At 35.5% G+C, this 27795-nt stretch overlaps 1 protein-coding gene across 2 annotated transcripts in view; it reads left to right on the top strand.

The window, feature by feature from the left end:
* The window catches only part of epha6 (eph receptor A6), a 248440-nt gene that overhangs the window by 3411 nt on the left and 217234 nt on the right, over positions 1–27795 (top strand). The window lies entirely within an intron of this gene.

The following is a 27795-nucleotide window of genomic DNA, read 5'->3' as shown; positions in this document are numbered from 1 at the left end:
TGGAAATGAAAAGTTTGCAGTTCACTCCAACACCAAGCCTCCTCGTGATTAACATTGAAGATAGTATATGATTAGCAAGAAATGCATCTGTTGTTCTGCCATTTTAAAAATAGCCTTGTTCTTTCCTGATTGTACTTGAACTAAACTGCTTTATATTTCAACGTTTCTTTTTTTCTGTGTGAAGAAAGTGGAACATTTTTGCAGGGTATTCATTGCAGAACTCTTCAAAGCTCTTAAAAATCCATTTAAAAGAAGACTGCATTCTGAATGAGTTTATCATGCAATCTCCTGTCTTATTTTCTCCTCATACCCGTAGCAGAATCTTGAATGCCTGTTTGACCCCCCCATGTAAAACCAGTCACTATTTAAGTGCAGGTCTGTAATAAGCCTTTGGTTAAAACCACCTTTTTGCGCTGATGCTTGACGGGCTGCTCTTGCCAATCATGCTCAACTGTCAGCTCGCACCAAGAGAGACTTTAAAATGGGTATCAGATCGCTGGAAGATAGCAGTGTTCTCAAGCTCTCCTCTAATCAGTCCGGAGTGGTGTTTAAGTGTTCTACAAGGGCTTTTTAACCTCCTCTTCCTCAGATATCAGTGTTTTTTTACATTTATTTTTTTTAATGCCTGTTATTGGTCAAAATGGAGGTGGATAAAGTGTGCGTAATCCATTCAGATGTTGGATATTGTGAACTGGTTATCATAGTTGAGATGAGACTAAAACCATTTTGGTACATGATATACAGTCAAATAAACATTAGATGAAAAATAAATAGTAGCCAGGAAATATTTCCCATATTGATTTCATTTAACTTATATGGAGGGCTGCTTGATTATGGGAAAAACATAATTATGATTATTTTGGTCAATATCGGAATCACAATAATCAATAAAATGATTTATGAGTGGGCCCAAGCTCGTTTGATTTATTTTAATTGTTATTTATTTTTAGTAATATAGACCACTGTCACTTCAAGAGCCACGTGGATCCAATTTTATGGAACTATTTATGCTAATTTATTACATAACAAACAAGGTTAATGTAAATTATCATTAAGCACTGTGTAATGGCACATTTTGGTGTTTGACCCTTTAGGCCAGAGATGCCCAAACTAGGGCCTGTTGGCCAAAGTTGGCCCATGGTAACCTTTGATTTGGCCCACCATCCCATCTGGGAAGAGGGAGAATGATGGGGACGGTTTAGAGACTGTCATTTCTAATTTGTTTGTTTGTTTTATTGCTAAGCCCCAAAAAGCTATGGAAATTAAATGTTTCAATTAAAATAATTAGATTTTTTTTATGCACATACTGTCACCTGGTGTATAAAGCATTCAGCTTTAGTTAAAAGATAGCTTAACGTGTGTGTGTTTTGCTCCTCTCTGAGGCTGAGCGCATGCACAGTACAGAACAGAACAAGTTCTCTTTCGCTTTTTTACAAAACATGAATAAATGTAATACACTTCACCAAATCAAGCTCATTCCACGATATGTGTAATTTGACGTAGAACTGACATGAAATGATTTGGCTGATTTCAACGTGAAACTTTGCTTTTGTAGAGAAACGAATCGGGAACAAATGTGGACTGGTGGAAAGAAGGTAGAATATAAGGCAATTGTAATATTGATTATTGTTTTTCTGTAATAGTTGGAGGCCAAAATTAACATCAAAATTGATTTTTGATTATTCCACAGCCCTATATGCAAATTTATGTGATAGAATTCTTTATATTTATCATCATTTTAGTACTTTAACTATTTCTGATTGGTTGCCAAGTCAAAATTTTGATATTGTATTTTGATTCAGTTTACATGTTGACTTTTGCAATATTTTCAAAGGTTTTTAAAGGTTTTTTAAAATAGTTTTTTCTTGTTAACATTAATAACACTGCTTCAAGTTTGTATTTCTACTTGAAAATTGGAGTTGTAGGAGTTTCAATTCTCAATAATTCTGTGAATTCAAATTTATTAGTGTATTTCAAATGAAAAATTCTGCATCCTTTTTGCTGCCTTATTTCAAATTCCAGAGCTGAACTGAATAAACCCTTTTCACATTTCTGGGTTTCTCAGTAGCGGAAGGCGTCATAGCTGGGTAAACCTAGAGTGCAGTGAATCGGAGGATACACCAAATAATATTGTTACAATCCTATTTGCTGAACTAATAAAAGAAAAACCTTGAAGGTCTTATCAAAACTTTTAAACAAAAATTGTGTGAAACTGAGAACAGCAGACAGAAGAAAGAATGATGTCAGATTTAAGCCACGTTTACACTAGTACGTTTTAGTTTTAAAACGGCTATTTAGAATAAAAACAATCCGCGTCCACACTAGCGTTTTACCCAGCGTTTCTGAACAATTCTCCATCCACATTACACCACTGGAAACGCACATCACGTGACCACACACACACACTCTCTGGCATGCACTGCAACGTGCTTTGAGTACATACCCATATGAGAGCTGCACGTCAGGATCTACCGCTGAATCTAATCTCACTATATTTATTAAACATGATATTTAATTCATCTTGTTTTCTCTATCTAATGACATATTCCCCGACTTTGGTCTTTTGAATCTATTACTTGTTCTCAGGTAAGGTGTTCTGACTGAGCGCAAAGATAAGTTAGGATAAAGACATCCTTAAATTCAGTTCTGAGTGGAACACAATACTGGTAGCTACTGACTGATTTTGAGCTGCATGTGTGTGAGTGTCCCCTACAATGTGGCTTTGCTGACGAGGTCAGAGTTTTGTTCTTTGTTCAGCGCAAAGTTTCACTTTATAAGAAATACAGGCAAATTGTAGCTCTCTACGTTCCTTTCTTCAGGGAGTCACAGATTAAAGCGGCTACACAGGTGTGTGTGAGTGTATAAGGAAAGTGCTATGTAAACAGTAATTGTACGCTGTAACAGAGGCCTGTTAATGCCCAGCGCCCTGTTTGTGTTGCTATCATTGCCGCGTGGAGTGCTCTTATTGATTTTATAGAGACTGTGGAGCCGAACCTCTGAGGTTTCTCTCTTTATACCTTCAACACTTCAATGGCTCTTCAAAGAGAGAGAGAAAGAAAGAGGATAAGGCTTTGTGCTGCCAGCAGCGGTATTTATGTGTGTGCCTGTGTGTGTCTGGCTGTTTTCTTGTTCTCTTCATCAGATCAAGGTCACAGAAAAATAATCCTGTCATTTAATTTAGCATTTTTTACATCGATCTGAATGATGCAATTGTGTTGCATTGACACCCTAGACACCATCCATCCTTGTAGCTCAGAAATTACATTTACTTAAGCTGAATAAAGCATAAAGAGTAGCAAGTAACGGAGCAGATGAGCTCTTCTTGAGTTCTGTGGCTCGCAGACCCGCTTGCGCCTCTCCATTGACTTTCTATTGTCGCTGGAATCAATTTGTAAATTGCACCTTGACATTTCCAAGGCCTGTCTGTGCAATGTGATCTTAGCCTTAACCCCAGCTCTTCCTTTTCCTACTCCTCCACTTCGTCTCAGACACACTAAATGCCTGCCTAAAGACCACTAATGCATGCAGTGATGTCCTTATCAGATCAATTTATCTCAAGCGTTCGACAAAGGGCCATTTTTCTCCGGTTTGTGACATTCAAATTCCAAATGTCACCTTTCTCGTCTTCATCTCTCATCTGAGAGAGAAAAAAAAGGGAGAACATGAGTTGCATGGATCTCAGCTTTCTTGTCACACTCACACACACACATCTATTTTTCTCTTACCAACCATTATCTCACTGAGCCAAGATTCAAAAGAATTTGTTTAGATCACTTGGCTAAATGTCAGAGCTTAGTAAGCCAGTGCACACTGTTGGTTCTAGTCCAGAGTTTTAGTTGACGCTTTTATTGTGACAGATGCTGTAAGTTACCTTAAGATTTTTCTGAGCAATGAAAAAAGTGCTGATTTGTTTGTTGAATCTTGGTAAAGATCGAGTAAAGAGCGTGTAAACAGTACTATCAAAATGTTTGTCATTAGTTATGTTTCCATCTACCTATGTGTATGCGTATTTTCGAATATTTCATAAGATGCTTAATGGAAACGCCAAGATGTGAATAATTTAAACTTTTTCATGAGAAAAAATGCGCAAACTAGAAAGAAAACACACTATACTTCGACTTAGTCCCTGAGATGGTCTCTGCTAGGGGTGCAACACTTAAATCTACTCATGGTTCAGTATGTATCACAGTTTTGGGGTCACGGTTTCGGTACGGTTTGCGCTATGTTTAGAAAAAAAATACAAACAATTCAAAGAACATACATATTTATTGGGTAAATTAACAAACACCTGACAATGGAACAGCGTCACACACATATTACTGTAGATTTGCATGTTCTCGCATTAATTTTATAAAAGTAGCATTTTGAAAATTGTATGTTTAAATAAATTGCTTAAGAAAATAAGCGTAAATTTCGACAGTCTTAACCAATTATGCAAATAATAATTATGTCAATACATCTTAATAATTGAGCACTTTTAAAGTATTGATTACTTCTGTTTACTTTGTGCTTGCATTACCAAGGCAAAAATGCATTTTTATTTATGATTTCTACATGATTCCAGAAAGCTCCGGTTCACTTAGCTTCATCGTAGTGATTGAATCTTAAGCAAAGAGAGAGCGTTCGGCCTTTCTCTCTTAATTCAGAGGGAACAATCAGTCGAGAAGAAAACTGTTCCTAGAAGACAGGAATGGGACTGAAGTAACAGACCTGTTGTATGTCTGCGTCTGTGTAAGACGCTTCTGGGTCTGGACACGGACCTTGATCCGCCTGTTAGTGACCACTAATCTAGGCTATCTTTGCAACAACAACAAAATACGACATTCGTTATGTTTTTGTGTCTGTTTGAATTTACATCGAGTGTGTTAAAACACAGCAATGTGCTGTGATTTGGCCTCACCTGGGCATTCGGGCTTTATCTTCTTCCCTTACCATGCTTAAACCCACAGAAACTCCACACGCATACACCGACGCGTGAGGAAACGTGATGTCATCAACATATTTACATACTAAGATTTGATTGGACAGGTCTTCGCATGTGCAATGGATGGGAAAGGTAATCGGAAGCGTACAAAGGCGGAACTGCTTTGTTGCAGTTGTTTTTATTAACAAACCAATATTAATAATGCATATTCTGAACCTTAGATCACAGTGCGCACCAAAACGTGGGAGAACAACAGGACGATATGGTAAATTACAGGATGATAAGCTAAATTTTGGGCCTAAAAAAGTCTTAAATATACTAAAAAGTTGTGTTGTATGTCTTAAATATTTTTAACAGGTCTTAAATTTCCTTTGTGCATGTATAGCTAGCCAATCTGGCTATTAACACACATACAATCATCAGCAATCATCAATAATCCTTCTCAATAAAAGTTAAACTTTTTATTTTAAAATAACATTTAATTAACTTTCTTAGAGTAACAATTGCTTAAAAGCATTTATTTACTGGTAAAGAAAATGAACTGACCTATTTATATATATATATATATATATATATATATATATATATATATATATATATATATATATATATATTTTTTTTTTTTTTTTTTTATTAATAAATTATTATCAGGACTATGGTTTTCCAACATTATTAGCCACTCGCCATTTACTAGCCACAATTATGTTGTTGGGAAAATATATATATTTTTATGCATAAATTTAACTTTGGCAGCCTAAAAATGACTAATTTTTAAATTTTGTGTTATGTCCACATGCCTCCTCATTAATTGAACTTTTTTTTTATTTTACATGACTTTTTAGGGCTCAACACCAAGAATTTACCAATTTTTTTTTTCTCTGGCTGCACCAAACTAATTTTTTCCTTGCCACAAATTTTAAATATTGTGTCAAAACAAGCTAAAGATAGCTGTATGTATACAGCTATTTTTAACTTGTTTTGACACATTATTAAAAATTTTTTAATTAAAAATTTTTAAAACGGTTTGCGCAAAAAAAAGGGAGCTTTTAAGCACTCACGCGAATGACATCAGCTGTGCCTCGCTCACAATGTCACCGTGCGCCTGATTGTCCTCTCATTCAGTACTGACCTGCTTTCTTTTGCTCACGTGAACATTTATCAATCGTGCTACTTCTCGATTTTAAGAGCACATTTGCACGCATATTGACAAAAAATCTTAAACAATCTTTAGGGACAAGGCAGCTCTGGCAATTCAAAAATCATTTTCGGCGAGCTAAAGTGGCTAGTAGGAGAGTCTGTCCAACCCGCAACAACTGAAATCTACCCGCATTTGGTGGTTTGGCGGGTGTCAATGTCAAAGCCTGATTATTATTATTATTGTAGACTGAAGTAATTGATAGCTATGTTTTGTTCTATTCTTGTTAAGGGTTATAGGGTATATGAATGGATATATTTGAAAATTATTAACGAAATATTAAAACAAATGAAAATCAAGCAAGTGAAAATCTGGGATATTTATATCTGGGAAAAATAACTGGGATATTTGAAAAATAATCCTTAGCATTTAGCCCTGTATAAGTATAAGAAATTTCATTCATAATTGTTATTAGGGGTCACCACTAGGTATGGGATGATAACCGGTTTCAAGGTTTGCCATGGTTTGGAGAAGTCAAGGTTTCAATACCGCTAAAATCTCCTGTTGAACAGTTCCCAACATATATGTAAGGGTTTTTAATGTATTTATTTTATTTTTTTTTTTTTTTATTAAAGAAATCTCTGTTTTTTAAACTAATGAACAGAGCAGAGATCAATGATTTCTTTTAACTATTTAGCCTTTTGTCTTTACTGTTCCAAAACATTATAAATGTTTCTTAAATTTAAACTGAGTTCAATAGGGAAAGGTTTGTTTGTTTTACCCAGACATTTAAAAATAACGTTTTTTCAGAGCAGTAATCTCAATACCGTGATACCGTGTAACGGTTTATTCAAGGTTATCATATCGTTAGAGTCTTATGCCAGCACATGCCTAGTCACCACAGTGGAATGAACCAGTAATTACTCTAGCATTCATTTCAATTCAATTCACCTTTATTTGTATAGCGCTTTTACAATGTAGATTGTGTCAAAGCAGCTTCACATAAGATTATAGTAAATTCAAACAGTGTCGCTTCAGTTTTTAGTTTCAATTCAGTTTAGCATAGTTCAGAGTGGTTTAATACTCAATACTGAGAGCCCAAACACTCAAGAGCAAATCCATCGATGCGCAGCATATGTTTTTATGCTTTTTATGAGTGGTCTCGTGCCTCCAAAAGTCACAGATTGTTAATTTTATTTCATTTTGAGGCGCAAACAATTTATTATATAAGAAAAAGGCGCACAGTAGCGTCTCCTACTGCAGCAAATTTCATTTACTTTTTGATATTTGGTGCCAGTTTTTTAAGAATTGATCATTTTGTTCATCCATTTGTATGAAAATGGTGCTTTATTCACAAAATGTTTTATGTGATATTGCAGTTTTTTACATAAGTTTAATTGGCATCTTTATCTAGAAACATGGATAGTTATCTGCATCTTTAAACTTTTGACCGTTGCAAGCTGTTGGCTAAGAACATGGCCCACAATAATACCCTTTATTTCATTGGATACATGTCTATGTGTTTGGCTTCTGCCTCTGCTTCTGTTTTGCCTCTTTACCCTTCCATTGCACATTCTTCCTATACATTATCTTGTTTCTTGACCCTGAATTCTGACCTGTTTTTACTTGTTTTTCTATAGCCAGAAAAGATATTACCATGTTGTGCTCTGTCTATGTGCTCTGTCTTGCCAACTGTATATTGAGTAGTAGATTAGGTGAAGTTTTGCTATATTGAATTCAGTGCAAATGTTTGATGTTTAATACTGCTCCACAGAGAATGAGTATATTACATTTTGATTACCTAAAGCAGTAGATCATTTAAGAAACATAAGAAAATTGTATATAATCAATGCCAACAATAAACCAGTGTTCACAATTTGTTCGGAAGAATGACAAATTGATTTCATAATGTGTGCAAGTGGAGGTTGAAGCTGTTTGAGAATCTCAGTATTGATTTGAGAATGTGCCAAATAGCAATTGATAAAAACTGTAAACAAATTGCAATACACGTTACATGTTGTATTCTGAAGATGCATGACCTCAGTGTGCAACAACAGTGCAACAACAACATCATCTAGCAAGTTTTGATTTTAATTTTGAGGTTGTCTTATTTTTATTTAAACCAGAATGAAATGTAAATATAGAATAATATTGTGTATCATGTGTTTGCTTTTACTTTCACTTTCAGATTTGCAGTTACATGCAATCTGTGTATAGAGTAGGGCTGCGCAACATTGGAAAAATCTGATATTGCGATATTTTAACTTTCTGCAATAAGTATTGCGATATGGGATTCGGCAAGGGCCGGTATAAGATTCTGACGGTATGATATCCTTGGATAAAAATATCACGGTTTCACGGCATTCCCATTACTGTTACAAAATAAGTTCTTTTTAAATGTCTGAGTAAAAAAAAAAAAAAAAAAAAAAAACTTTTTTCCCCCATTGAACACAATTTTTTATTTATTTTAAGAAACATTTAAAACATTTTGGAGTAGTAGCCTTTGCTGTAGAGGTTCCTTTTCTGCTGACGATACTGTTGCCCTAAAAAAAACAAAATAAAATTGTTGTGAAAAACATATAAAATAAAAAATAAATTAATAAAAAATAAATAAAAATCTTACATTGACCTTAGTAAAAGTATAACAAAAAACTTTGCTGGTTTTAAAACTTTAAAAAAAATTTCAAATCGCAGTAAACCTTGAAACTGGTTATCGTCCCATGCCTATATGGGATACAGTATTATAAGGTAGTTTGAATAGCACTATTTTATGGTTTTCTGTGAGTACAATAATATTCAGGAAGAAAAAGGTTAAAAAAGGTATTTTTTCTTTGCTATGTCTGGTTTCTAGTCCAAATATTGAAGAATTCTTAAATCAAGTAAAAATATTGTTTTGTTTTCAACTTTTCCTTCAAAGTTTTTCCCAAGAACAAACAAAACTGTCTGTCTTTCTTTATATATCTAAAAATTTTAAGTAAGATTTTTTTTTTGTATAAATTGTGTAAATTATGTATAAATACAGTAATTAAATACAATTCTGTAGCTCCTGGTCAGCTATAGTTCAGACTCAGACATTGCGATATTGATGCTGAAACGATATATTGTGCAGCCCTAGTATAGCACATTATGTTTGCTTATATTAAGTTAACTTAATTACTTTGAAATTGCCCCAAAACAAATCAATTGGGTGAAACCCACAGTGTGTATATTTTTACAGTGTGTATATACACCAGTCACCAATGCATATGACCCATTTGACGTTTTTGTTTTTGAGATTATTTTTTTGTATGGCATGGTGGCTTGGTGGTTTGCACAGTTGCCTCACAGCAAGAATGTGTCTGGTTTAAGTTCTGACTAAGCCAGAATACCTTTCTGTGCTGAGTGAATAAGTAAATTGGCTATAGTGAGTAAGTGTGTATGTGTGTTAATGAGAGAGTGTATGAGTGTTCCTCAGCACTGGGGTTTGCAAGAGTTAGTGTACTCTCAGTGCTGTGCAGTAAAATGTGTGCCAGAATACCAAGCAGTTCATTCTGCTGTGGTTACCCCTGTTAACAGAAAAATATATATTTTTTCACTGATAAATAATAACTGAAAAATAAGACATTTTGCACTTTATAATTTGTCTTTAATATTATTTTAAATAAATAAATAAATAAATTAATTGTTAGAAAATTCTATCGTTAAACCAGTATTATGAATCATATCACATCATGAATGAAGTTGAACTGTTGCATCTCTAATTAAAATCTATATTAGCAGTTGTAGTTTCCAGAAATCCTGTTCCAGATCAGGATATGAAAATGCTTTGATTTATAGCCTCAATCAGTTTTCATGGCCATGATTATTTAAGGACAAATGGCAGTAGCTACACCATGCTATCTGGATTCATTCCCCCTTGACTGAAGATCAATGACCAATCAATATTACATCATTGCTACCAAAAGCAAAAAAAAAAAAAAAAAAAAAAAAATGACAAGCATCCCAATCTTTTCATATCCCAGAATGCTTTTCTCATCAGTGCCACAGCAGGTTGAGTACACCATTGTCTCTATCAACATGAAAGCCACCCAGCTGAGACTCACAACAGGAGTGACATTTCATCTAACATTGCACTCTCTGTTTGATGCAGCAAACTAATTTTCCCTTTGAAGATACAAATTTAAAAATTATTTCAAATAATATTTTCTTATTTAGAAATGGCAAAACACGCAGCACTACTGGTTTATTATGATTCTCGAACTAAAGGCTAATTAAATGATTCTTTTTAGTCAATTGCATAAAACTTTCAACCTACTATGAATTAGTAGAACTATATATTGGTTGGGCATGGCAACATGGATAATAAATATTGTGATTTTTGTTTTTCATAACTTCACAAATATGTTAATGGAACTTCTAAGGAAACTGAAATTGATAAAAGGATGCTAGAGTGTTTATTATTTACTATTTGCATCCCTACTTGTCCCTGCATTTGATCATTTACAAATACCTTTCACTGATACTGTGATTTAAATGATAAATAGAGAAGCCCCATCTACAGTTCTACAATAAACCTTAGGTGTCTTTGAATCCTTGAGTCTTTGGTAGTCCTGAAGATCTGTTTCACTGTAGATGGAAAACATCTAAAAGCTGTGCTCACACTAAATTGGTTTAGATTTGGATTATAAAGGAACCCGAGTTGTTGTATTGCTTAATATAAAGCAAATGATGTGTTTATAGTAGAATATGTTGTAGAAAACCCATGAAAGATTTATTTTATTTTTGAAATCCACCTTGATCCAATTTGAATTTAGGAGGGGCTGCCATTTTTTGTGTGTGGCTACTGTATTTCTTACCAAAGCTGTGGAGTATTGTATTTTAAAGAATATACTTTTAATTAAATGCTTCATTCTGACATGTGTTTATGGCATATCGAATGCATTGTTACATTTTGAAGCAGATGTGAGGAATTTTGCATTTTGTGCCTGCAGTTTTGAGAATTGTGTGAAGGAGTTTTGAAAAAAAGGAGATGCTGTTTTGAAAACGCGTGAAAGCAGTTGGTAAAAACTGTAAATGCAGAGCTTCTCTATAAAAAAGGTAAAAAAAAAAACACCAGCATCCAGGTAAGGAAAAGAAACGCAAAAGTAACTCAAAAGTAATATAACCATTAATTTCCATAAAAAGTAACTAACACACTTAGTTACTTTTTTGGGGAGTTACTCAATATTGTAATGCACTACTTTCCAAAGTAACTTCCCAAACACTGTTTGTGATATCGATACTGTATAGATTCTGAATTTTTAAAAATGCAATGCTATCTTCTATCCTGAATTAATTATGATCTTAGCTTTGTAACAGCTGCAAACAGTTCTTGCATCCAATTCCTTGCAAAAACCACTTGAACCTAAAATAATCATATATAATCAATAAGGGTGTAACGGATCACGGTTGATCTGTGATTCATATGGATCACAACCCATGGTTCGAAACATGCGACCCGCGGATTAATAATTATTATATATATATATTTTTTTTTTTTACTTGTAGATTATAACTAAATTATAAATTATTTTCCTGTAAAATAGAATGATGACAAAAGAAGTTGTGGTAGGTTATTTGGGTTGTGGTGAGTTTCTTAGGTTATTAAAGATGTTTTCTGTCACTACGTGTTTAGCCTGCATTAATACATTCAGTGGAAGATAATTGGGATCTCAACACCCACGCAACATAAATTATAAATGATGGTGATATGCATATGTTTATTAATCCTTCGAATTGCTGCATTCAAATCTGTGTTTGAAAAATGCAAAAATCAAGAAAGAGGTTCAGTCTTTAGTCTTTTGAGTTAGTTATGAATTACAAACAGTCAAAAAACACTGGAATTACAGTTTATAGTTTAGATAAAACCACTGATGTTTATGGTAAATATTAAAATCACCATCACATGCATTTATCTTAATGCTCAAAAATGAAAGTTGTAGGCAGCAATTACATTATTTAACCAATAAGCCAGCCAATAAAAAAATGTGCCACTGAATAATTCTTCAAAAACGATCTAGCAATGAAACATAAAGTTTTATGAGTGAATAACTGAATCATTTATTGAAAATGATACTAAATCATTTTATTATTTTTAATAAAATTACAGGTTCTAAGTTCTGTTTGTCTGTTTCTTGCTGTATTGTTTTTGTAATAAATGGACGGCAAATTACATTTATGCCCATTTTTGGCTGATTCGAAAAATGGTCAGATTCATGACTGAAAAACTGTAATATGATCCGAACCGTAAGATTTGTGATCCATTACACCACTAATAATAAGGAAGGGCTTAAGCAAATACAAGTGTTTATAGCGAGATGTGTTTACATTAATATAATATAATATAATAGCAACTTACGTGGCTCAGCCGAGTGCTAGAAAGAACTCTAGCTCATAAGCATAGAGTGTATAAGCATAGAGTGTATGGTTAAAAACTCGACTAGAACTCAATCTGCTATTAAAAAATGGAAAAAATAGCTATGCATTTAGAATATTACAGAATTAATTTCTCGAAAAATTTTTCAGCACAACTCAAAATATAAAAAAGTATGGCTTTCAGTTGTAATTTTCCCTACGAGGGCAACAAGAGAGTCTTCACTGCTCTCCTAAGTAAGAAAAGAATGAGAAGTCGTATATGGACAAAAGGCCTGTCTTTATTTTCTCCAGTTTAGTCCTGATGCCTTTGAGGCGTTTTGTAGACCACAGCTACTGAAAGAGCTTACAGATGGCGATGGATATAGGTTTACTCTTAAACCAAATGCGGCACTATTGGCTTTTTACCACAAGGAGTAGAGTCCCTAGATATCACAAGCAAAATCCATGCTGAAAAACACCAGAAACAATACTATGCCACCCTGGCAGGCTGTGAACATGTTTACAGGCATCCCAAGTTTTGATTGATGGAGCTATACTGATGATCATTGAGAAAAATAAGCATGTTTAGCATCTAGCGTTTCTTGTCTGTCCCGTTCTCAGCACAGATTTCACTTGATATCTGCATTAAACGATAAAATGATATCTTGCAGGGAAAATTATGGGACTTACTGCATCAACTGAGAATGACAATTTGCCATCGCATCTATATTTTGTTTTCCAAAAAAATAAAAATAAATAGCAACAGGTAACGCCACTAGCTTACCAGGTGCAACCATTTCACATCAAGCACTCTAAAATAATGGGGCCCCCATAGTCCACAGATTTTATTTATAGATTTTTTTTTTACACAACATTAATCTTTCATAGGTTTTCTACTTCATATTTCAGCAAAAAAGATACAAATCTTCATACCCAGGGTTCCTTTTAGCATTTAAATGTGTCACTTGAAGGGATGCTCTACAAGGATCCAGTCATTAACTGAGAGCTTTAAAGCACAAGGTGAAACCGAAATTGAGATCTTCTGACATAGCACATCAAAGAAACATCGAAGCTATAGAGGCTGCCCAGATACTCAAGGTTTTTTTCTTCATCTGCCTTTTCTTTTCTTTTCTTTTCTTTTTTATCCTTTCTGCCTTTCTATGTGGCCTACTTTAGATTTTTACAGACAGACATAGGCGCGAGCTGCCACTTCTGATGTGTCTCTGTTGATGTCTCACTCTCCACGGCGAAGCGGAGGGAGAGAGACAACAAACATTCAGCAGTTGATTTGGTTTGAAATGAAGCTTGCGGATCTTGTCAACACTAGTTATAAAGACTCAGCTGCAGCAAGACAACCCACTCTGCTTTTTCTAATAAGACCATCAATAATTGTGCCATCTGGAATCCGCCTTACCACTGGCGGCATTAGTCTTGCCAGCCCTATTATCTACTTCAGATTCTACTAATTTGAATTAGTCATACTGTATTAATTTCAAGTTGTACAGTTTTCAGTTGAAAATTCTCCCTTTATTTTTATTGTCAAATTATTTACTTCACTGACACCTCTTCATTGACACATACTTTCAAGGTTTTAGATTTATTTTTTTTTGTGCATGATTGATGACACCCTATACATATTTACAGTATTTGTTTTTGTGGTTGAAAATAAGGCTTTTAAAACCATTCCATTAGCAGAAGCAGGTATTGCTGATACATTCAGGGTTTGAAATTAACATCTACAGTATCAAGTTACCAGATGCTGTGAAAACCAACTCATGCTGGGTAGCACAAATTAACACATGTAATAGTTTGGTGGCTTATGATTCATAAAGCCCTAGAGTAAGTGAAATAAAAGCTTGTCTTAGCTTTGAAGGAACAAAAAAAAAAAAAAAAATTGTTATCATGTTACATGTGATTTAACATTAATTTAATATATTTAAATTCTACTTTATGTAATTAAATCACTCATTGTATGTCAAGCAAAATGGTCTTTAATAAAGCTGAAGTTGAGAATTAGAATATTGAATAATTCACTGTTTATTAAAGAGACATTTACATATTTAAAACAAACTCTCTCTCTCTCTCTCTCTCTCAGTATTGTGATACTGTGTAATGTGCAAAGTAATCATATTTCATTTGTCGAAAAAGCTGATTTGGATCAGTTGTGGAGAGGTTTATTTAAGCCAGGAGTGAGTGAGATATCTTTAAGCTGGCAGTGTTGTGTTGTGGATGAAATGTAGGTTAAATTATAAATATACTCAACAAAAGGGACATACGTAAATGTATTTAAAGTTGTATTTTAAAGTTTTAACATATGTAAACACAGCCAGGAATTAATATTACCTTCTACATAAACAGATGAGATTTTAAAGTTTGTTGGCATCCTTTTACTCAAGAGAAATAACAGTAAGAGCTGAGAGATATGACACGATGCATAAATGTGTATTAAAAAGGTAACACTTTACAATAAGGTTTAATTTGTTCATGTTAATGTATTTGCTAACATCAGACAATAATGAACAATATTAATGTATTTATTCATCTTTTGTAATGTAAGTTTATGAAAATAAAGTTTTTATTTGTCAGTTCATATCACAGGGGATTAGCTAATGTTAACAAGCACAACTTTGGATTTTAATAATGCATTAATACGGGGCTCAGTGGTTAGCACTGTCATCTCACAGCCGGAATGTCACTGATTCGAGTCCTGGTTGAGCCAGTTGGTATTTCTATGTGGAGATTGCATGTTCTCTCTTTGTTTATGTGGGTTTCTTCTGGGTGCTCCGGTTTCACCCCCAGTCCAAAGACATACACTATAGGTGAATTGGCCACAGTGTATGAGTGTGTGTGTATATGTGTGTGAATGAGAGAGTTTATGGGTGATTCCCACTACTGGGTTGCAGCTGGAAGGGCATCCGCTGTGTAAAACATATGCTAAAATAGTTGGCGGTTCATTCTGCTGTGGTGACCCCTTATAAATAAGGAAATAAGCTGAAGGAAAATGAATGAACGAATGAATAATGGGTTAATACTGTTCATCCTTGTCAATGTGTTAGGTCACTTTGCTTGATTTAGAAAACTGTCTAAAATGCTGTGGAGAACTTTCATAATCTGTGTGTTCTTCAATTAAAACAAAAATTGAGTCTGGGACCAACCAGCTCACTGGCTGTCAACCAGTGATCTGAAAAATACCAGTAAATTACTTATTAAAGCTTTTCATGATTGACCTTTCAGTTAATTATGCAGCATTAAGTATGAATACACCCCCTCTCCTCCCACAAAAACAAAATAAAAAAAACACATATGCCCATGCATACAATGCAATAATCACACGCTTTATCGCTGTCAAATCTGGGAAAAGCAGGTTTAGGTTTTCAGTGTAATCTACTAGCATTTAACACGTCCATCATTGAGGCTTTGAATGTTTTTGTGTTATAGGAAAGCCAGATAATGAATATGCCTGTGGGTTCATTGGAGTTGCCTGCAGGATCAAATGACCATGGTTGTGGAGGGGATGAGAAAGGGCTTGCCATGTGTCTTTAAATGATCAACTTTATTTAATATAGTGTAAATCAATGTCATACAATTTTTTCAATTGCAATTTCTCTGAAAAGACATAAGGATGGCACAGTGGCTCAATGGTTAGCTCTGCCGCCTCACAGCTAAAAGTTTGCTGGTTCGAGTCCTAGCTGGGCCAGCTGGCATTTCTTTGTAGTTGTATTGTTCTGCTTGTGTTCACGTGATTTTCCTCCAGGTGCTCCAGTTTTCCACACAGTCCGAAGACATGCGATATAAGCGAATTGAATAAACTAGATTCTTCATAGTGTGTGTGAATAAGTGTGTATGGGTGTTTCCTAATACTGGGTTGCAGCTGGAAGGGCATCCGCTGTGTAAAACATATGCTGGAATAGTTGGCAGTACATTTTACTGTGGTGATCCCTGAAAAAGAGACTAAGTTGAAGGAAAATATTTGAATGACAAGATATAACTACAGAAAATACAAATACACACTGGTGTATAAGCTCCAAATATATCCAATACAGCACTCTTCAAACATGAAACAACTTGTTTTGTTTGTATTAAACATCAATAAGTAATTATGAAATTCACTTACTTCCCAGCCACTCACACTGTAAAGAGTTGGGGACAACAAAGGTGAGGATCCACATTCAGCTTTATTAAACAGAATAGTCAGACAGGCAATGGTCAAAACAGGAGCAAACTGGAGCATACAGGTTATCCAAAGCACAGTCAGAGAAGCAGGTGAATGGTCGAGACAGGCGACCAAACAACATAAACAGTAAACAAAGCAAAAGTCAAAAACAAGGCAAGGCAAGGAAAATGCTTTGGTAATGCTCACTTACAGATCATTAGACTCAGCAAAGTGTGTGTGTGTGTGTGTGTGCATTTTTCGTTCTGGTAACCAGTTCATCATGAGCTTCCAGCTGTGTGTGTAATCAGGGGGAAATCAGAAACTGGTATGTGAGTGCAAAGACTTCTGGGAGTTGTATTTCATTTAGTGGCAGATGTATAGTTTTCCAGCAATCTGCACAGGCTAAATCGCTGATGATCATGACAAACTCCCACTTATTTAAATGAATTTGTGTAAATTTGCCACAGAATGTGATATGATCATTAAATGCTATAGGTTCATAAAAAGAGTAAAAGGTGTGAAAGAGAAAAGAACAAGAAGAAAATAAATATGTAACAAATAAAATACCAAAGGCGAGTAGGTAGTGCTGTTGCCTCACAGCAAGAAGGTCGCTTCGAGTCTAAGCTGGGTCAGTTGGCGTTTCTGTGTGGAATTTGCATGTTCTACTTGCGTTTGCGTGGGTTTCCTCCGGGTGCTCCGGTGTCCCCGACAGCCCAAAGACTTGCAGTACAGGTGAATGGGCAGGCTAAATTGTTTGTAGTGTATGAGTGTGAATAAGTGTGTATGGATGTTTCCCAGAGATAGGTTGCGGCCGGAAGGGCATCAGCTGTGTAAAACATTTGCTGGATAAGTTGGCGGTTCATTCCGCTGTGGTGACCCCAGATTAATAAAATGAATGAATAAAATACTAAATTTATGAATATTTTAACCCTGTTATAGCACATTTAAGTCTGCATTACTTCATAACCCAATATGACCTTTGAGAGATACAAAGATGTTGTGTGTCCATTTTTTTTGGCTCTGGAGTAACTTTAGGTTTCAAAATACCTTTTATTAAATGATCTGTGAAGTTATTTTAGTGTAAACAATAGGTTATTTTGGAGTTTGCATGTTCTTCCTTTGTTCTCGTGGCTTTCCTCGAGGTGCTCCGTCCGGTTTCACCACAATCCAATGACATGGGCTATAGGTGAATTGAATAAACTAAATTGGTTGTAGTGTATGTGTGTGAATGCGACAGTGTATGGGTGTTTCCCAGTGCTCGGTTGCAGCTGGAAGGGCTTCTGCTGCAAAACATATAAACTTAAACTGTATAAGTTGGCAGTTCATTCCTTTGTGGATTAATCTGAAAGAAAACAACTGAATGAAGACATCCAATGCATCACAGTTGCCTTATATGGGTCAAATAAGTGGCTTTGACAAAGACTTGTTTTTTTAGAATAATCACTTCAGACCAAAGAGACCAAATCACTTCAGATCATAGACTGGCTTTAGACCTTATCTAGTGAATATCTCTTAATAAAGTCATTACAAATTGATCACTCCATCCCAGTATGCTTGCAGACATGTTTAATCTCCCTTCAATGTCAGGCAGAAAAGTAAGTGCGGAAATTTAGCGATAATATGACTGGAGACAGAGACACTGGGTCTAGACTGAGGTGTAATGTGATTTACAACGAGTGGCCAAAGTGCCTTACCCTCTAATTCACATTTTTTTCTGTTTGGGTGTGTTAGTAGCCCCAGATCCATCACTTCCAGGCAGAATTATCAGGCGTTGTCAAGCAAATTTGATCAGGGCGAACAGTAGTGCTCAGCCTGTCTACAGATTCTCCACAGACAGGCACTCATCGAGGATCATTGCGTTAACTCTTTGACAACACATAGACGGATAAGCTGATTATTAGCTCAGTATTACAACACATATTCAAAAGCTGTCTTACACACAGACCGCTGTGCTGAGTGAGAATAATGACCACTTGTATTGTACACAGGCCAAAATTCAACACCCATGCTCACTGCTGAAGTTTATTCAACCAGAAATAAAGACTACTTTTCTACATTTAAATACAAAACTGTGGCTAAGTAGAGCGAATGACACATACCAAGACATGAGTTTATTACATCTGTTTTATTGATAGACGTTGTAATTAAGTCCTGGTGCAGAGACAAAGGAAATTGTGCATTCATTGTATCCAACTGGCATATGTGGGTGTACGAATGATTTTATTTATTTATTTTTTTTTTTATTTGAGTACCAGTTGAATCACCTGCTGGGGGCAGTGGATGTGACTAGCGGAAATCTTATTAGCATGCAGGCTCAATGCGGTGTGTACGTTTATGATTGGCGGCGGATAGTTTAATTTGTTTATTCCTCTGCTGTGGCTTTTGTCGAAGTATCCTCTGCTTCTGTTAATGATGTCAAACACAGGGGATCCATTAAGAGCCGTATTGCTTGATTGTTGGCACTTTAATCTTGTAAGTCTGCTCTTTTTGTGTAACTGTTTAATTGCATTAAGGCAAGGCGGCATCATCAGCTTGATTGGGATTGGGATTTTTAAAGCTTCTTATTGGTTTGGCTGAAAATACTGACATATACTCATGTGGTTCTGAATATGTTGTGATTTTATTTTGTGTAATGTTAAAAAGGGGGTTTATTTGGACATTGGGGTTTGATATGTCACTTTGCAACATTGACTAAAATAAACTTTAATGTATGTACAGTAACATAGTTATATATAGGTTGTGTATAGATTTATAATGTATTGCCAATTATATAATTTGTAATACAAAATTGTTTCAAACAACATATATTATTGTATTTATAAAGTATAATTCACCCATTAATATTAATTCTGTCATCATAACTCTGTAATATTGCCAGATTTAATTTGCTATAAAAAGTCTCGAAAAGAACTTGTCCAAAATTAAATTAAGCCCAAATACCTCAACTTAAATTTAACAAGACAATTATAAATGCCAAATACCTGTCCACTTTTAAAAAAATATATATTTTTACAAGATTTTTACAAGTTGGCACTTTTAGGGTTAAAATAAAACAGATGATTTGTTGTTGTTTTTGTTTACAAGATCATAATGTTACATTTATTAGGGTTGCACCTAATGGACTTTTTGTCCAATATCAATAACCGATAACTTTTAAGATTTGGAGGCCGATAAGTGAAGTTTATTTATTTCGAGAGGATCATGTGCTTATGATTGACACGGCTGGCCCCGAGTTAAGCTAATGTACAAACCAACCAAACAGACGATTCCTAACTCAGTATAAATAACCAAGCATCTTACCTTTAGTCATCTTCATCTTGAAGAATCCCCTCTTCCACTCCTTCTCCTCCTCTTTTCCTCTATAGGGCAGCACAGCGGCCCAGTGGCTAGCACTGTGGCCTCACAGGAAGAATGCCTCTGGCTCGGGTCTCTACCCGGCCGAACAGCGTTTCCGTGTGGAGTTCATGTTCTCCCCGTGGTTGCATGGCTTTTCCCCAGGTCCTCCGGTTTCCTCCCACAGTCCAAAAACATGAGACATAAGTAAATTGACTAAACCAAATCAGCACCATATTCAAATTCCTCCAGCAACACACCACCTTAGCAATCCTTAAGCAGCAGGAGGGGGGGGGGGGGGGTGTTCTCGAGATCTATCTGAGCTCAAACTCCCCTCTCACCCTGCAAACGGGAGGGAGCCCCGGGCTCGAGGATCTCATGAGCTCAGGGCTCTCTCCCGGGACAGCATGCCAAACTAGCTTATTACCAATCATCAGCTAAGTGTGAACTCTTGAACGTATATATTAGCCGATAAGTATAAATATTTCAAAATGTTATATTTTTATACAGTGAACAACTGATTTTATTTCAAAACTTCTTTAAAGTTTGAACTGATCTTATGAACTTAATATAGCCTACTCAAAGAAAAAAAAGTAATAATTTCAAAATTACAAGTTGATTATTTAGACCTAAATTCACGATTTCACATAAATAGGCATGCCAAAAATAAATTATTTATTTTTCTTTGCAAATCATATTAACATACAACTTGACTGTTGCATATAAAAAATAAGGTTAATAACAAAATCAAACTGAATACAATCTTACATCAACAACACATGGCAAGCAACGCGTTGATAATAACAAGTAATCATATTAGATTACAAACAACCCAACGAGTTGTTTAGCACTTGTGCATCACTGCTATTATGTTTTCACATTTAATATATTTCCTGAGGCAAATTAAACTACAATACACAATGACACTCTATCAAACAAATCTACAATGAGAAGCAATATGGTTACTTACAGAGTTACTAATGCCCAGTAATACCACAGGGGAAGGACGGACTTTGAAGGAATAAACAATATGAGCATAGCTCCCTTATAGTGCACTGGACAAGTCTGAACAAGTTCAACCCACGCATGCATGAGACAGGCAGTTTTGTACAATTGCGTAATCTATCGCCTTAAAGATATCAGCCTAATTTTGATTTCGGATCGATAGCGATTAAGTTAATAATAGCATTTATAGGCCGATATCGATATGGATGCCGATATATTGTGCATCCCTAAATTTGATACATTTAGCATTATCAGCAACAGTAACAATGGTTTACTGTTTTTTATAAACTATATAATTTGTTAGGGGACCCTGTCTTTGCTACTGTTGCTGATAATGCTAAATGTAGAAACTTAACATTATAATCCTTTAAACATAACCAAGAGCAACAAATCTTAATTTTTTCATATTTTTAATTAAGGATTAAATAACTCACTCATAACAACTACTCCATAATTCATTATTGAAACAACAATCATTATTGGAGAATTATTCAGTGACATACATTTTTGATGGTTGGTTGTCGCCACCTATTGGCCTAACAGTGTAGTTGCTAAAACCTTCATTCAAACCATTAAGCTGCTTTGATTTTAATCTTTACCATAAACATTATTGTTTATATCTAAACTATAAACTGTTATCCAAGTGTTTGTGTGACTATTTGATTGTTACTTAGAATTTATAATATTGGTTAAATATATTTTAGGCTGGTATTTTATATTTTTCTGAATTCATTAATTGAGCCTAAACAACAAAAGAAGTGACAGAAATCACCTTTAATAACCCAAATCAGTAGGAGCAGAACAATCATACCTTGTCACACACATGCACAATAGCAAAACTTATTTTAAAAAACTCAGTTCATAATTTTTCTTATCAACACCCTTTCTTTATTTAATTTTAATTATAAAAACTTTGATCAAATACACAAGTCACTTCCTACAAAATTGCCCATAGTTCAGTGTAAAAACTGCATAAAATCACAGAGAAATTAATCTTTCCTTCTGCTATTGATAACGGTTCAACTGCTGATGACAGAACACCCATAAAGTAAAGGCTATTTTACTGCTCATTCATCAGTGCCAGTGATTTGATGGAGGATTTTTCTGCTATTCTGCAAACGTGCAGCTAAAAGAGCCACTGCAGATGAATTGTTTAAACGCACTAGAACTTCTTTGAGGCTGATCTGTAATGAGAGGAATGTGTGTGGATGTGCACAGATGGAGCTCAGGCAATGGCTGGTAAATGAGAATGGCAGCAAAGCATTAGTCAAGCGCGTTTCCCTGACCGTTCACGGACACACTGTATGATACATTGGGAAGTGCTAGCATCTAAACAGATGAGTCCCAAGCTGAACGATGTGATGATAGAAATTATCACCACAAATAAACTACATCAAAACAAGGCCAGATTTGTTTTTTTCTTACACTCCGCTCATCTTAAATGGGATCTGAATGGGATTTCCAAATTCACTGATATGTTACAGAAACTAAATGAAGTAAATTTGTAGATGCTGGGCATTGACGTAAACATTCCTCAGCTGACAGATTAAATCACATAATCCAAAAGAAAAGATGTGTCAGCAGAGGGTGAAAAATAGAAATACAGACTCATCTGAGAGCATGAAATAATTTTTCAAGGTCAACAAACTGAAGAACTTGTACGACAACTCATATCTCTTCTCTATGAAAACATTTCCTGTATTTCCCAGCGTAGCATATGCAAAACATGACTATATTTGAGACCAACTATTGAATTTACCACAGCAGAGCAGGAACAATCACTTCAAATTTAACACTGTCAGGTTCTGTGTTGTCCTGTTCCAGTATTCCTGTGTTTGTGTCATGTGACTTCCCAGTGTGTTCCATGAGCTCTTGTGTTTTCTCTGTTATGGTCATGTGCTCTTTTGTTCTGTTTTCCGCCACTAGTTAGTTTCATGAGTTTCACCTGTGTTCCTCCCCTGTGTGTTATCAGTTCCATTAGTCCTTGTGTATTTATACCCCTTAGTTTGGTTTAGTACCTGGTCTGGTCTTGATCGTCGTTGTGGTGTTTGTTGGTGTTCCTGTGAGTTCATATGTGATTCCAAATGTTCCTGTGCAAGTTTTTAATCATTCCTGCAGTTTTGTTCCTTGTGAGAGAGTGAAACGTGATAAACACTGTTTCCAATGTCTTTTATTTCCCAGAGCTTGGGCCTTGTTAGGGTTTCCTCAGGTCCAACAGTCAGTTTACCTGAATCTGGTTTACTTGGTGTAAAGTAAATTCACAAGATTTTATAAAGGCTATAGCAGTATTCATACTACGGGATCAGATTTATGCATATCACAAAAGCTGAATACATCTTCCTGGTGATAATACTTTGTTAGGATATGACAATATTTGGCTGGAATTGAACAATTTAAAATCTGAGGGTTAAAAAAAAATTCAAATATTGAGAAAATTGCCTTCCCAAATAGAGTGCTTCGTAAAACATATTACTAATAGAAAATGAGTTTTGATTTAAAGTAGAAAATTTGTTTTCTACTGTTTGTTTTCCATAACACGTTTGCTTTTGGACTCTGGAGCTCTAATAGAGTTCTAGTTTATTCCTGTAATTGCAAATAAAGTAAAGCAGTGAAACGACTGAAGTTTTTTTTTTTTTTTTTTTTTTTTTTTTTTTTTTTTTTTTAAATTATTGATCACAATAATCAAGGCTTGACATTAAACTTTTTTGATCACAGAGCACTGTGGCCAGTAGTTTTCCAACATTACTAACCACTTGTCATTTTTGCTAGCCACAATTTTGTTTTCTGTTAAATATATTTTACATGCCTAAAACGTGAAGTTGGCATGCTAAAATTACTTGATTTAGATTTTGTTATTTCCACATGTCTTTCACTTTTTTGTGTTGTGAATGACCTTGCTCAATGAGCATGAGCAATAGGGTTGGGGTTTTATTGTCATTGCAATTAGTTTTTATGACTTTTCAAGGCTCAACACTAAGGATTTACAAAATTTTTCTCTAGCCGCACCAAACATGATAAATAAATAAATAATTATTGGCCCAAAATAACTAGGCAAAAGAAAGCAAGTGAAAAACATACCATGTGCGATAATGAAAGCATGATCACATGACATGTTAAGTGAAAGCGACATGTCGCTTGCAAAAAGACCTTTAAAAAACCTGGAGCTCTTAAAAGCACCAGGACTGTGGCATCACTTTTTGTCCACTAGTTTGTTGCACCAGTTACGTTTCCAGGCACAGATGCTTCGTGCAAGGAACTGCTTCTTTTTGAAACTTTTAAACACTCGCATGCATCACACCACCTCAAATCAGCCTTGACACGGAAGTCCTCGTCAGGATCGCCTGTGTCTCATCGTGCACGTGACACATTTATTATTATCATCTATCATTCTGACCTCTCGTTGGGAAATCCTTATTGTTGAACTCTACAATTTTAAAATTATCTTTATCCAGCCAAAGTGGCAAGTAGGAGTGTCTGTCTAACCCGCCACAGCTCAAATCTACCCACATTGTTGGGTTGGCGGTGTTTGTCAAACCCTGACGACAATGTTAATTCTGGTGTCTATAAACCAAATATCTACTTTTGACATCATGTTTGCTTTGCTGTGTAGTTTGATTTTGTTCATTTTGTCCTTGCTGGTGAAACAATTTGCAATGGTTGTATGCTGCTTTGGGAAGACCTGGGGTGCATTTTAGGTTGCACTGCAAGGTCACTGGTACAGCAGTGGCAACACAGCACGATTTTTGGAAAAAGGGTGATTAATATGGCAGTAGCGACTATTATGTTCAGTTTCTAACATACTGTCTAGAGTTTTTTACACGCAGCAGTGACTACCTCCATTTTATTAGAATTCGATTCACCATTGTCACTCATCTAAAGCACTGAATTGAGTGTGTTTATAGCTCATTAACAGGAGAGTTCACCCACAAATTAGTATTCTCTCATTATTTATTCACTCTCTACTTGATCCATCATGTATTTGTAGCTTATTATAATGCAGTATAGATCTTGTTTACTTAAAGATACATTTACAGAATAGTTATGCTTGATTATAAATAATTATAAGCAGAGTTATAATTCATTATGAGCTTGGGCTTCATAGAAAGTGTTACTGTGTTTCATTCTTCTGTTAAACACAAAAGGAAAACATTTTGAAGAATGATAGAAACTATTAGACATTGACTACATTTAAATAGACATCAGTAATCTAATTATTTACCCTAATTTGATTAAGACAATAATATGATTAAAGTGTTTACATGAGCTACTCTTTGAATGTTCCTTTCATGTTCCCATTTTAATTGTTATAGCGCATAGATCGATTAATGTTGTTACGTCACCATGCTATCTTCGTTTCCTCCGTAGTTTCAGGAAATTTCAGGTGTTTAATTTTCAATTTTTTTACTTTAACTGCAGTTTGGCACTTTCAGAAACATTTCATTTATGCGCCCGAGACAAACTGTCGTATTGAATGCCAATACGTGTTAGAGGACTGGTGGAAGAGTGTTGTTTTAAAGGAATTTAATACAGCACGCCGCATAATAGAAAAACAAACTCTGCATTTTTCAATGTGTGTGTCTGTGGTCCATCACTGACTCGATAGATGCAGAGCATAGTGTGTATGAAATATCCCGTCGCAAAATGTGGCGAAAAGTCCTACATGACAGTTATAGTTTGATTGCGGTGTTTACATTTTTGGACTGCACTTCAGTAATGCGACTAAAATCAGCGTACTCCAGATGTCTTAATCTGATTTCTGTTTAGTTCCATTATGACCTTAATCAGAATCAAAAATCACTGTTTACATGATAGACTCTTAATCAGAGTATTGTCTTAGTCATATTAAAATCAAATTATTGATGTCCATGTAAACATACTCACTGGCTATCATGGTATTTTGTACTATAAATGCCAGTGGCTACCAGTTCTTTAGAACAACTTCTATTGTGTTCAACAGAAAATGAATAAATACACCCAGTAAAACACTTATGTAGGTTGAGAACCACTTGAGGGCATGAAAATGTTGAATAAAGCCAAACGCTGTCCTGGACGTACATTGCACTGCAGAGCTTCAACTTGTGCTAGACCTTGATTAGCTGGTTTAGGTGTGCTTATGTAAGGTAGGAACTAAACTCTACAGGAGATTGGCCCTCCAGAAGCAGGAGCAGACAGCCCTGTTTAAACACTAAAACAGAGGTGTTCAATCCTGCTCTGGGGGGCAACAGGTTTAGCTCCTAATGTGCCAACACACACAGCAAGGCTTTGGTAGTTGGTTTAGGTGTTTTTAGCTATGGAGCTGAACTCTGTAGAACTCTAGCTCTTCAGGAACAAGTTTGGACATGGTAAGAGTTACCTCTCGCAAAAATTATCATCAAGATCAGGCCTGTAGCCAGCCTGTTAAAAGGGGTAATTTTTTGTTAGTTTTTTCAAAAAGTGGACTTTTCAGTTATTAGGCTCATTTTCTATTTAATTGTGAGGTTTAAATGATGCATTTTAGTAATATTTTAACCTTATTTTATTATATTTTGCTGCATTAGCTCGTCGTGATCATAACCACATGAACCAAAAATATTTCTTTAAAATGTTGAATAAAGAAATACGAAAAAACTGATTTTTTTTTAAATACAAATTTATTACATCATATATCATTAGGAAAAAATTAGGAACCTGTTAAAAAATTTTGTTATTTATTACACAAATAACAAACTAGCCAGCACAACTTTCCTTTTTGTTGTATTTGACCATTTGAATAGTTGCCTCTGTTCTAAAACAGTATATTTGAAAATTGATAGATAACAACAATAGCCTAATTAGTGTTAAAATTAACTTTAATATTCAAGATGTCCTCGCTGCAGCCCGCAGCTTGATGAAGTAGGCAATCGTCAACTACGTAGTGGACCATGTACCGCCCACTAAGGGAACGCCCATGCTACTGTGACAGCTAGGTTTAGAGTAGGGGGAGGTGTAGGTGATCGTCAACTACGTAGCGGACCTTGTACCGCCCACTAAGGTTAACACCCATGCTACTGTGAGGGTTGAGTTTCGGGTAGGGCAGGGATGTCAAACTCAATTCCTGGAGGGCCGCAGCCCAGCAAAGTTTAGTGCGTTGGAATAAGGGTTGGAACTGTGCAGGGCTGTGGCCCTCCAGGAATTGTGTTTGACATCCCTGGGGTAGGGGGAGGTGTAGGTGATCGTAAACTACATAGCGGACCTTGTACCACCCACTAGGGTAATGCCTATGCTAGTGTGACATCTGGGTTTAGGGTAGGGGGAGGTGTAGGCGATCGTCAACTACGTAGCAGACCTTGTACCGCCTACTAAGGTAATGCCCATCTTACTGTGACGGTTGGGTTTAGGGAAGGGGGAGGTGTAGGTGGTCATTAACTACATAGCGGAGCTTGTACCACCCTCTAAGGTAGTGCCCATGCTACTGTGACGGTTGGGTTTAATCTCTTAATATGGGCCATTTCTGGCGCTTTACACATTTTTATTGGCCATTTTTTGGTTATAAGAAAGAGGCCCAGGATTTAGAATAAACATAACTTCTGAAATGTTTACTCTATTTAACACAAATACAGTAGGTAAATAGTGAAAGATGACTTCACCTACGTCAGATTGTATGTTTTCTTTCACATCTGGATGTTAGACTCACAAAAAAAATAATTGTTTTGCATTGGCAAAAACCGATTAGCTGAAGTCTCTCTGAAGCGACATCCAACCGAGGATTCCGCTTGGTCTTAAAGCCTTTTTCACAAGGTAATTTTCACAATTTATGATGACATGGCAGTCAAAATAAGACAAATATGCTCAGGTATGGGACAAATTTTGGACCTTTGTCAGTAGGGGGTGGGTCTTTCGAACCATCTGAACCCC

The sequence above is a fragment of the Danio aesculapii genome, chromosome 1, assembly GCF_903798145.1.
Source record: "Danio aesculapii chromosome 1, fDanAes4.1, whole genome shotgun sequence".
In the NCBI taxonomy this organism is placed as follows: Eukaryota; Metazoa; Chordata; class Actinopteri; order Cypriniformes; family Danionidae; genus Danio; species Danio aesculapii.
Note: the sequence above shows the minus strand (reverse complement) of the source record. Positions and strands in the feature narration are given on the sequence as shown.